Source organism: Sturnus vulgaris, chromosome 5 (assembly GCF_052056855.1).
Source record: "Sturnus vulgaris isolate bStuVul1 chromosome 5, bStuVul1.hap1, whole genome shotgun sequence".
Taxonomy (NCBI): Eukaryota; Metazoa; Chordata; class Aves; order Passeriformes; family Sturnidae; genus Sturnus; species Sturnus vulgaris.
This window is the reverse complement of record NC_142247.1, coordinates 45,680,465-45,692,622: the sequence shown is the minus strand read 5'-3', so window position 1 is coordinate 45,692,622 and position 12,158 is coordinate 45,680,465. Positions and strand designations below refer to the sequence as shown.

At 43.4% G+C, this 12,158-nt stretch overlaps 1 long non-coding RNA gene across 1 annotated transcript; it reads left to right on the top strand.

Moving 5' to 3' along the window:
• The first annotated feature begins 6,225 nt into the window (after positions 1-6,225).
• On the top strand, positions 6,226-11,317 carry LOC148223687 (uncharacterized). The gene is made up of 2 exons (XR_015803979.1): positions 6,226-6,539; positions 9,944-11,317. It is a non-coding gene; the product is annotated as an uncharacterized LOC148223687 (long non-coding RNA).
• The last annotated feature ends 841 nt before the right edge of the window (positions 11,318-12,158 follow it).

Sequence of the window (12,158 nt, the reverse complement as noted above, 5' to 3'; positions counted from 1 at the left end):
TGACACATACAGTAACCTGTGGCTGAGCAGATGACAAGTGATCTGCCCTGAAAAACTATCGAGAGCACTTTGCAGAACAACATTTCATGCAAAGGCCACCTCAGAGTTCTCCCACAATACCAGGAGTATGATATCTGCAAGATCTGCTCCCCTCAACTGCAATCACCATTGCCGGACTGTGATCAGGAGGAGAGCAAGCATTCAAAAGACAGGGATGCTGTATTTCATAACTGATGATGCAGAAAGACCCATTCTAAAACGTGCAAGGGATCAGACCATTCATCATCTCATCAGCCAATTCCACCTGTAGGTTGTTGATATGGAACAATAATAAATACAGTAACATCAAAGGAAGGATCAATGCGATAAATTTGACAAGCAAAAACTGCCTGCAGAAGTTTCTCCAGTGCTCACAGCGCATCACAAAGAAATATTTTCAAAGAGTCACAAACCGCTGGCAAGTGGCCAGTGAGTTTCGCATGCCCAAGGGCAAATCCTTCATTGATATCTCTCTGCAGGCTCATCAGTGTTGCAAGCTGGCACTGCAAAAGCAAATTTTGGATAATCATCAGGATACAAAGGAATCGAAGAAAGAAAAAAAGAAGTCGTCTTTCAAACAGTGATGAAAACTGAAACCGTGAATGCAACCTTTGATATATCATCAGGATGCAAAGGAATTAAAAAAGCAGCAATCTTTGAAGTCAATTATGAAAAGTGGCCAAATCGCAGTCGTTTGTCCCTTCTGATTTGTGACCGCTGGTTTACACAGCATCGTTTCGCCCCCTAAGCGGGACTCAAACGCCGGTCGCACCGGTGAAAGCGTAAAAGCCAAACCACTCTGCCACCAGAGAGTGACACGGCATGCAGCATCTCGGGGCGTTCTTCAGTCAGGACCGCTGGCCAGGAGTTGCAGGCGGTCCAGGGAATCTGAAACCACCATCTCCTCGCAACCAACCAGCTGATCTGCGAATACAAAACTCAAAAGAAAAAAATGAGCAAACGGCGCTCCTTCCAGGCCCTCTGGTTTTCCTTCCGCTTTTGCGGAAAACAGCGGCAGCAGAGCCATGCCGGCAACCAGTGCCGCGCCAGCCCCCGCAGAGCCCGCGGCAGCTGTGGGGATCGCTCCAGCTCCATCTCCCTCCATGGCAGGGGCGGGGCGGAGCGCCGAGGAAGCAGGCTGAGGGGGCACCGCGCCCCCGCTCCGTGCCGCGGCCATGGGGACCAGGCCGGCCCCGGCAACGCCCGTGTTCGCCACCATGGCGCACGAATCCGGTGCAAGTTGGCACTGGGCCGCCTCAGACTCGCCTCCTCCCACGACTTGGGGGGGCGCAGGGGACGCAGAAGAGGCCGGCCCCCCGGACAACGGAAGAGGCTGCGGCGGGCCACTCCCACCTGGGGCAGGGGAAGGGCACGGTGTAGGAGAAGCTGCCTCCCGGGCAGCCCCGCCCCCGCCCCGCACAGTTGGCACGGGCTGCGCAGACACCGGGAGCATCCCGGGTGGCAGCAGGGGCTGCGCAGGGGCGGCCACAGTCAGGGCCGCTTTTCCGCAGCTCCTGGCAGCTCCCTCCACCCCAGGCAGAGGTGGCGGAGAGAGGGGGGGGGGTTCGGGATCACCCCGGGGGGCGCACCGCCCGCGGCCAGCTGGGTCATTGATGGCACCACCCGCTCCTGGCAGGGCGGAGACAGCCACCTCTCCATCAAGGTGGGGGTCGCCCCAGGATCTGTCATTGTCTTGGCCCCAGTGGCTCCATGCGCCTGTGCAGATCCGGGGGGTTGTGTCATCGCCGGGCTCGGCACTTTAAACCCCTCTGCGACTCGAAACAGCGGAGTGGCGGGTTCCGGTCCAACTGTGAGCAGCGCGTGACAGGCTGACACCCCACAGCTCGGACACAGTGCCGTGATCGATTTCAAGCCCAGCAAAGGCAGCGGCCAGGCCAGAGGCCCCCCGCAGTCCCCAAGTGCTGGGAACACGCAGAGGGAGGGTGATCGTCCGCCCCCGGACCGCTCCTGCGGTCCGGGGAGGGGTGAGTCTGGCGCTGCCAACTCCACTGGGGCCCCGGAGCCCCGCGGAGGCGGCGGCCGGACCGGGAGCTCCCCGCCTCCCCCGAGCACCGGGAATGCACAGAGGGAGGGTGGCTCTCCCCACCCCCCGCCCACCCTTGTGGTTCGGGGGGAAACGGGGCCGGCGAAGCCGGCCCCATCGGAACTTCGGAGCCCTGCGGGGCCCCGTCCAACTTTCGGCCACTGGAGGACAGCTGGCCAAGGGCAGTCCCCCGGCACCCAGCCTGGAAAGAATGGGAAGGCTCCGGCTGGGGGGGTGGTTCAAAACCCTCATCAGATTCGCTACTCTTCTCCAGGGCAGGAGATGGGGTCCCGCCCCGAGGGTCCCCTGTGGACCCTCCCCTCGGGGACTAAAAACTTTGTCCAGAATGCTATCAATTCTTTTCTAAAGCAGCAGAAACTGCACAATATCTACCCCATAGGTAGACAGAGTGCCCCACAAGTGGTCACCAAAGAGAGACCACGCCCCTCTCGAGAACGCATGGCCAGGCTTAGGAAGAAAACCCTGGCTCCTTGCCCACAGAGCGGGTGAAACTGCGCCAGGGAGATGGAAGCCTGGTATCTGTTGAGGAGGTCCCCCAGAGGCCGAGAACTAGCTCGTCCTCTGGAGAAACCAAAAGGACCTTCATGGCTAAAAAAATCTGAACCAAAGAAAAGGGAGAGAGAAAAGGATCTCACCACGCCCGTTCCTCAGTTGGAGGTCACCAAATGTCGCTGTTACAACACAGAGAGAGAGACACACACCGGATTCCAAGTTGGTCGAGCAGGAAAAAGACCTCTTTATTTACATAACATGTCTATTTATGGAACTCTAATGTTCTAATGAATGATGTTCTATTTTTTTCCAATTTATCAATCAACAAGATTAAATTTAATAGTAAGTTTTTAATAGTAACAAAATTAATACAATCAAAGTATTGGAGATGACAATTAAAGTATTGGAGATGAAACAATCAAAGTGCATATGTTTAAGAATATACAAAATTTGACAGTAAGTAATTTAGTATAATTGAGGTTCGTATAAAGCATGAGCAAAACCGATCGGGGAGGGGTCCCCCTCCGACCGGGGATACGGGGAGTGGCTCGCCATTCCTCACGTACCAAAGCATCCAGGCTAACAATCCCACTTATATACTATAGGCTACAGAAGTTTCTAGAAAGCTCCTCCTAGTTTCTATTCCTAAAATCTACGTAACTATACTGCACGGCGCATGTTCTACTAATGGGTTAGGGGGTCTCTCATCCTTTTGAGGGTCTTATTTCCGATGAAGGCTCGTCGTCTTCCTCAGTGACCGAGGTGTGACCCGCAGGTAGCGCAGGCGCACTGTGTGACTGAGCAGATGTTTTCCATAACATGACTTTAATTAAGTCCCATGCTTGGAATCATTCAATTTTTGCCCATTTCAAGGTTGAAGCTCTATTTTCTAGATGCTGCTTATCAGACCTACGTCTTTCTACTATTCTTATTTGACTTTCTTCCAACCTTCTTCTTCGACTCCCAACATCTGGAAGATGTCCTTTGTCCTGTCTCACCCATCTCCCCCCTCACTCTGTAACAATTGTCTTTTATTGATCTAAATACAATTTTGTTAATATAGTTACAACTTAATTAGCACGAATCACATTTATCACAATTCCCCCATTTCTCTTTTTGATCATATTGATTCATGCTCTAAAAAGTTGCTACTTGGTATTGTCTATGTTTCTTCATACTAGCCTTTAATTTTTCTAACATTTTTCATGTGGCATCCAGCTTTTCACACTTTTTCTCAAATTTGGTTAACATTTCTTATGCCGGGGTATTCTCTTTGCATTCAGTCACTATTTTCTCGATTTTTCTCCCTCGAGTGCAAGTGGATTGTGCTTTCAGTACTATTAAGGAATTTAATTTTTCTTTTGCTGTTGATTCTAGATCCATGGGCATGGCTGTAAGTTGCATTCCTTGAATTACTGAGTGGATTAGTTTGATTAGACAGGATATCATGCAAGGTAGAAACAATAGTTCTAAAACAGAACATAATAGCATGAATCCCAATTTTTTTTTTTTTTTCACTACACGCCTTTAGAAAGTTTATCCTACTAATCAGCTTTCAGAATTTCATTTTTGAAGTGGTACATGTGCCACTCTTTTAATTTTATCAGCAAGCTTTGTGATGGCCTCCCCATGATCATCTATTTCCACACAGCTTTCAGATTCATTAAACCTCCCACAAACTCCGCCTTCTTCTGCCAATAGATAGTCTAGGGCAATTTCTTGTATCAAATTTGCAAAAAGGTTTTTATTTGAAGTTGGCAAATCCCAGTCGCCATAGTGCTGTTTTAATTGTTTATACACTTAATTCAATTTCCTTAACTCTTTCTCTTTGATCTTTTCCTATCTTTTTTTTTGTTTCTTTTTGTTTTTCAACTTCCATTATCATATTTTTCAAAACAAAAGAAAATTTTATATTTAGGACAAAGTTGATTATTGTTAGGATAAGGAGTTCACCCATTGAATCCTAAATTTCTTCTTACTCAATAGAATTTTGGACTTTTCACACAATTTTCTAAAAAGCTGGTACAGTCATAACAGGCAGCAGTAACATGTGAATGTGCCACAAAAACTGATTCCATCTTATCCTTGACCCACAGGGATCAGGAATAGTTTGTTTCTTTACTGCTGGCTCTTGCATTGCTTGTCTTCTTGTAATTTGTTCCTGTATGGTCTGTTCTTTTTTGCTCCATGCTGTGTTATAGTTTTAGCCAGTTGCCAGGGGTATTATAGTAAGCACAATGAAAATAATTTTCAGGAATTTTAACTTTCTACCTGTCTCAAGGCCCCTTGGGTTGCAGCCAAGGGCCGAGATGTCCATCTTCTCGGTAGCAAAGTTTTTATCCTGGAATTTGTTTCTTTTTGATACCCTTGGCCTCATAAGGTTCGTATGAGCTATTTTAACTTTTTTGTTCCAAAGATGGCACAAAGTATTTGTAGTTCTGCAGCACTGCCTTATCTTTCTCCTTAGATTGATTAGCTATTTTTCCTAATCCACTAAAGCTCCGGAGATATGCCAACTACAAGATTTGTTTTCACATAACTTGTCCCAATGGCATTCCAAAAAAATCACTAATTTTTTTTTTTTTAAAGTTAGCTGTTTACATACACAACTTAAACAAACCAATTGTCTTTTTTTTTTCTTTCACTCTAGTTACTCTTCACTACAAATTAAAACAATAGGTACAAATAACACAAATTTATGGATAACACTTTAAGCCATGGTTAGTACCTTCCCAGTGTGTTAATTATGTTTTTGACCCTTTTAATAACAGGTGTTACCAGTCTTTTTTTTTGGAGTTGTAGTTCTTCAAATAAATCAGTTAATGTTGACTGTTGGAGGCTTTTGGAGAAATTTTTCAATCTTCCTGGGCTGTTTCCATTGATCAACGAGGTGTCTGATTCTTTCTCATTAGTGCTCTTCTGCCTTCAGGTTCAATGAGGTTGCAGTTGGCAGCTAATTCAGGATGTCCAGACTTCGATAATGCACTTTTTAAAACAACTTTAAACTGGTATTTCAAACAGCAGTAAAATAATATTTTTTCACTGCACATACAAAAATCACATTCTCCCTTGGTCCCAAAGTACAGTGGTTCTATGCTAACTCTATATGGACTGTAGCTTTTGGCACCCAGTACCTTCCTTAGCTTCACTCGATTTATTACAATTTTCTTGAGTAATTTGTTTCCTAATTTCAAATATTCTTATACACTCATAAAATTTTACAAAAATGGTCACAAAGTGCTCTCGTGCCCCAGTGAATCCCCCCATGTGAGCTGTCTGGGATCTGTTGGGCCAAAAGTCCTGGCACCGCTCTTTTACCATTGGGCAGAAGAATCCATCCTTTTTTCAGGGTTACCCCCAGCTTCTTCATAGCCTCCACTTCTGCCAAGGAAAAGCATGTTGCCCCACCCTGTGCTTTTGTTTCCCGAAAAGCCACACTTACACTGCTGTTTTCTCCTAGGGCTCCCCCCCCCCGCTTCATTATCAGCCAAATTGTTTCCTTTTATTTTATGATGCTTGTATCCCTAAATAGTCTGTTCAGTTGGTGTTGAATATTGAATTCTGCAGCTTTAAGACTGATTCCAGGAGTGAAAGAGGGAAGAAAAAGTGCAGAATTAGTTATCAGAAACTACACTGACTCCTCTGCATTCCTGCTCACAGACCCGGTTGTCTGCAGTGGACAGCGGGAGAGAACTCTCTTTTGCTTTTTGGTTAATTTTTTTTTTTTTCCTTCTTAACCAATTAAAGTAAAAAAAAAAATTCCCTGGAGTGTGTTTTTTTGTTTGTTTGGGGTTTTTTGTTTGTTTGTTTGTTTTTTCTTGAATTATTCAATCTTGCTCTGGACTGAAAACCCAAGAAAGCACTGGAAGCTCACACCGTAGCCCACCTAGCCTGGCCTGGGCCATGGCATTTCCCAGCACTGAAGGAACTGATACCAGACTAAGTAAGTTAAGCTGCAACTCACAAAAAAAGCCTTCTTTTGAATTTGTCATCTTTTGGAAACAATAAGAAGTTTTGCTGTTTAATATTGTTCATTTTTATACTGAAAAGTGTTTTGCCTGTTAAATAAACAGTTATTTTCCCCACTTCTCTCTGAGGAAATATTTTTTCTTTAACTAATTAAAAAAAGACTGCTTAAATTTGTTTCCCAGAAAAATTCTATTCAAAAGTTTCTTTCTAAATTTACCCTAAACTAATTTAGTGTCTACTAAAAATATGATTTCTTTATTTTGAGAATCTACTTTCAGCTTTATTAAGGGGTCTTCTGGTATTTTGGTCCGTATTAAATAAATGAGTCCCTGACCCCTCTAGTCTTCTTGAATTAATTTTTTTTTTTTAATTTTGTTGCCTTTTTTTTCCAGATTTTTTTGTGTATGTCCTTTTTTTTTTTTTTTTTTTTTTTTTTTTAATTACAATAGAAACAAATGGGTCCTCTACCCCTAGAAACAGGACAAAAATTTTGTGAATGTCCTTTTTTGTGACAAGAAAAGCACATAGGTCTTGTGTCCTCAGAAGCAGGACCTGATTTTTCTTTCTTCTTTTTATTCTTTCCTGATAAATTCTTTGTGTTTGTGGCTGCTTGTATTTCTTGGACTGCTGCCATTAGAATCCTGGCTTTTATTTTATTTTATTTTATTTTTCTCATCTCTCCGAACATACGCTTTTTGTGCTTCCTTTAACAACTCCTGAAACTCCTATTCTGCCAATCTTCCAATTTTTCTAACTTTTTCCTGATGTCCCCCCCCTAAGACTTAGCTACAAATTGTGTTTTCAAAAGGACCTGCCCTGCTGGTGTATAGGGGTCTATGCTTGAGTATAACTGCAAATCCTTTTTTTAGTCTCTTTAACCATTCTGCCAGGCATTCATTTTTCCCTTGGTGTTCACTCAGAGATTTCCCTATATTTTGTCCCCTGGGCACTGCTTCCTGAATTCCTTGGATAATCATTTACCTGAAATGTCTTATATTTTGCCTATGTTCTACCTCCTGATTATTCCAATTTGGATCTGCCATAGGCCATTTCTGATCTCCTTGGTTTGGCTTCTAATGATCTTTATTCTAGGCCTATATTCCTGACTGTCTAATCATTTTTTTCTTCCACTGTAAACAAGATTCCTAAAATAGACTGCAATTCCACTTAGGTGTAAATATTCAGTCCCAATAACTGATCTAGTTTCTTTGCTACCTCAATATGATCTTTTAGCATCCTGCCCATTTCTTTCTTAAATTTTCTAAAGCTCCTAGTATGCAGGGGAACACTCATGTAACCAATAGGTCCCTGTCCTGGGGCCAGATTTGCCATTGGAACTTTTTTAAGAGGGTATAATTTATCTTCCCTTCCTGCTTCCTCGTCCTCTTTGTCACTTTCTTCCTCTTGTTCCCTTCTGCCTCTAGTTTTGTGTACTACTGGCTCGTCCTGAATAGGGGGTGCATCGGGGACCAAGGGCTGAACAGGCTGGACAGGCTGTCTGTATGGGGGTGGGAAGTGATTTAACGAGTCCCATGGCTTTTTCTGGTCCTTTTTTACTGTCTGTCCTTTAGTTTGCAAAGGGTATAACGAATAACCTTCTTTTTCCTGCCTTTGAACTATAAACTCACCCCCCCCACACTTTTTGGAAGCCACAAAGCAGCATTTTCACTTTCTTCCTGGTTAAAACGTTCTTTTGGACTTACATATAGATTTAAAACCTGACAAATTTTGTTAATATAGTTACAACTTAATTAGCACGAATCACATTTATCACATCTAACAATGAGCATGGATTGGACAGTGATGAAGAGACCCTCTGACTCCACTGTTTCATCACAATGTCAATCAATGCTCGCTTCCTCCAAAGAGGAATGCAAAACAATTCTATTTACCAGAAAGAGTGTGAGAAAGTGTAACAAGAATGCATCAACATCAGAAGGCTAGAAATACCAGGGCAACAATCCTGGTCCTCAAGCCCTCAGAGCAGAGATTTTCTCTTCAGTGCCCACAGCTCACAACAGCACCAGACCAAATAAAAATCCTGGATGCCTTTATTGTTTCACTGAGGAGTATGTTTTGTCCAAAGATAGTACATCTATCATCACACTGTACTAGTTGTAAACGAGTTTTGGTTAGGGTCTTGTTAATGGGGAAAAAAGGCAGAGCAGCAAGTATTGAACTCGGGTGTCAGGGAAAACTGCAGAGACATGGCTGTGGACTGACTTCTCACTGCCTGCTCCCAGCTAGGGTCCTGAGCATGTTTTGCCCCTTTCCATTACAGTTTCATTGTTAGTTTCCCAACATCTTTAAGGAGGTTATTCCTTCTCAGTCAACTAACTGAACTCATCCAGTTCTCGTTGCTATTTTGCACTGTTTGCTTCAGCTCAACAAGCTTGTACTCCTCAGTGGCTTCATCCATGATGCTCAGAGCATACAATATGCCCATCAGCCTCTTGTTTTTCTTTGGAATTTCCTGTTCAGTTCAGCACTGTTTGTTCACAACTGTTCCCCTGCAGAGGGATTCCTTTGCTCAGCAGGATCTAAATTCATCATTCTTATGCTGACTCGGTCTCTTTGAGCCCAGAACTGTTGCTGGTATTCCTTTATAATGTTCTCAACAAAAGTACATGACATCTTGGCTTCTGTGGCAGATCAACAGAGTTTTCTCATCTGATAGGATGTGTCTCTGATCTACCTTGTTTTTCTGAATTTTGTCTAAATCAAGAGTTTCATTCACTGAGTGGTTTCTCCTGCCAAGTACAATGCAGGTAGCAACTTCAACTTCGGTCTCTGAGAAGCAGCTTCAGAAGGAAACTGAAACAAAATTTGTTAAGATTTTGAAGATGATACAGTTTAAAATTTGTTTATTCTGATGTGTATAGAAACTGGGCTCTGTGTGCTTGCTTGGGGTTTAAATGTAATAAAACAAGGCTAATCTGCTCAAACATTATAGCTGAAAAACTGCTGAAGGAAACTGCAACTTGCGTACAAGTTTTAGAGTTAGATGTGTACCTGAGGGAAAAAAGGAAAGCAAAACTAGCTTTTGTATACATTTTAAAACTCAAGTTACAAATACAGTCTTAAGTTGACCTATCACCTGGATATGCTAATGCTCCAATTGTTTGAGCTGCCATCAGAACTTGCTGGTTGTGCCAGAACCTAGTTTCAACTACAAGTTTTGTCTTACAGGAACAGCCTGGATTTAAGGAATCAAAGTTATAATGGATGTACTAAGATGGTGACAATTCTTTCTGTACGAACAGCTTGTCAAGGATGACTCTTGCAGTACTCTCAAGTAAAAAATACCAACTGAAATTTTATCTTAGTTAAAACAAAATTAAAGTCAACTTGACAGAACTGTTTTTTCCTCATTCTTAGAGTGATGCTCTAAATATCTACTCATTGTCAGAAGATGCGGGAGGCAAGGGATGCCTCCACTGCTCCCCAGCACACCTCAGCGGGAAAGGAAAACCAGAACATCCTGAACCTCCTGAGGCTTGAGAAATTTCAAAAAGGAAGAAGATATTTTTTGAAATGTACACTATGCTTATGTATGTACAACTGCTTATTATGGAGCAGTTTTGTGCTAACTAGTATGTGTGTTCTGTTTCTGGAAGAACCAAAGCATATATAGCTGTAGAGAATGTCATAAAACTGACATGCTTGAGTGCTCTCAGCTATCAAGAAGTGAATGGGTAATTTTAGACATACAAGCAAGCAATGAGGAGCTTTCTTTCAGGCTTAAAATGTACTTCTATATGTGGAGGTCCAATATGATATGGCAAATATTGGAGTAAGGATAAATTGTCCCTTTAAAAAAGCCTGTATCTAGCTGACAAAGCAAAACCTCTCTTGCTAAGTTCCTGTAATGTTAAAAGTCAATGAGAAAAAAATGTTTGAGATTTAAATTTTTTTCTCATGACTGAAATTCAGTGTGAAACAATTTGGTGCCACTGGTTAGATGACTACAATAGAATGCAATAAAGCTAGGATGTACATTTACAGGCTGTCAGCTCCTTTCACTCAGGAATGTGACCATTGCTCTAACAATAGAAAAAGTGACTGTTTAGCAGTTACCATCTCTGGAAGGGCCTACATCTCCAGCTTCAGGAATAAGCTTATTTCCAAAATGGCAAAGAGGTTACATTGCATCATCCTGGCCTAGATGGGCCTTTGTTTGCAGTTTTTACAGCTCTGCTGCCTGAATTGTCATTTTCTGGATGAGAATGCTCATCTTGAACTTTCAGATCCAGTTCCTTCATGATATTCATTCTAGTGAACAACTGAGAGCATAAATCTGCTCTGAGTTACCGTGTGCATAATCCAGTTAATTTCTCTAGGTACGAAAAGAACACCCATTTTTATAATTTTCTAAGTTTCAAATTACATTGACTAACATTAATATATCTATTTTTGGTTAACTCTGGTGGGTTTTTAAACAAATTACATCTCAGTGTGTCCCCAGAGGCCATGAAAACGCAAAATGCATAATAATAGTAACAAAAGGACATAGCATGCTCTGTGATTGCCATGTCAATTAACTTCTGAGAATAATATTTTCATATTATCTCACTCTTTCGGAAGCACTTGCTTTAGCTTCAGATTAGTAGCAGGAACTGCACAAGTTAAAGAGAAAAATACCGTTCTCCTTTCTGTCCCTGCAGTGATTATCTGGCTCAGCTCTTACAATCTGATGTGCTTTATCAACTGTACAACACTGGCTTGACAATAAAGATTTTCTTTCCAGAGCAAGGAAGCATCCCAAACTTGGGGAAGAGTTACTATCAGAAGAGAGGCAGCTGACGAAAAACAGTGAGATGGTGTGAAGCTGCTGTGGAGATAGCTTAAGCAGATAACTGCTTTTAGGGCTTTAAAAAATAAAGGCGTAGGGTTGTGGTTAATAAATTCATATATGGGGCTCGGGAGAGCTGTGAGATGGGACATTCTCTGATCCATCCAGACTACAAGTTAACCATGAAACACCAGCAAAGACGCTATCCTGTACCAGAGGTATAAAATTCTTTGGGAATAGAACATCAGAAATAACTCTGGACCTCTCTGGGCAACATGTTCCACGGCTTGGCCACCCTCATTAAAAAAAAAAAAAACAAAAAACAAAACAACAAAAACCTTCAAACCGCTTTGTTGGGGGTTGGGTTTTTCCCTTTTCTCTCTGTGGAATCTTCCCCATTGTCATGCTAAGAATTTGTGGCTACACCCTAGCTCGGATGGCTAGTGACAGTCTCTCTCCCATGGCGGGGGGAGGGAGGGGGGGAGGTGAAGGAGGAAACACCGCGATATCCAGGGGCAGGTAAAGGAGAGGTTTAGGGAGTCTCTGGCTCTCGCTCATTTGGCTCGGAAAAAGACGGTCGCTAGGAAAACTTCACCCTGCCACGCCAAAGCCGGGAGCTGCCTTCCCTGGCTGTGGGATCCCTCAACCTCCCTGCTCGGACGCCCTCCTGCACCTTCTGCCAACTTCAGGCATCCTGTTGGACCATCGGGACCGACACTGCTCCGGGATCCGTGAACAGCGTCTCTCCTCCGCCCTTCCGATCTGGGACACAGAGGCCATCAATCCCCGGCGCCCCTGCAG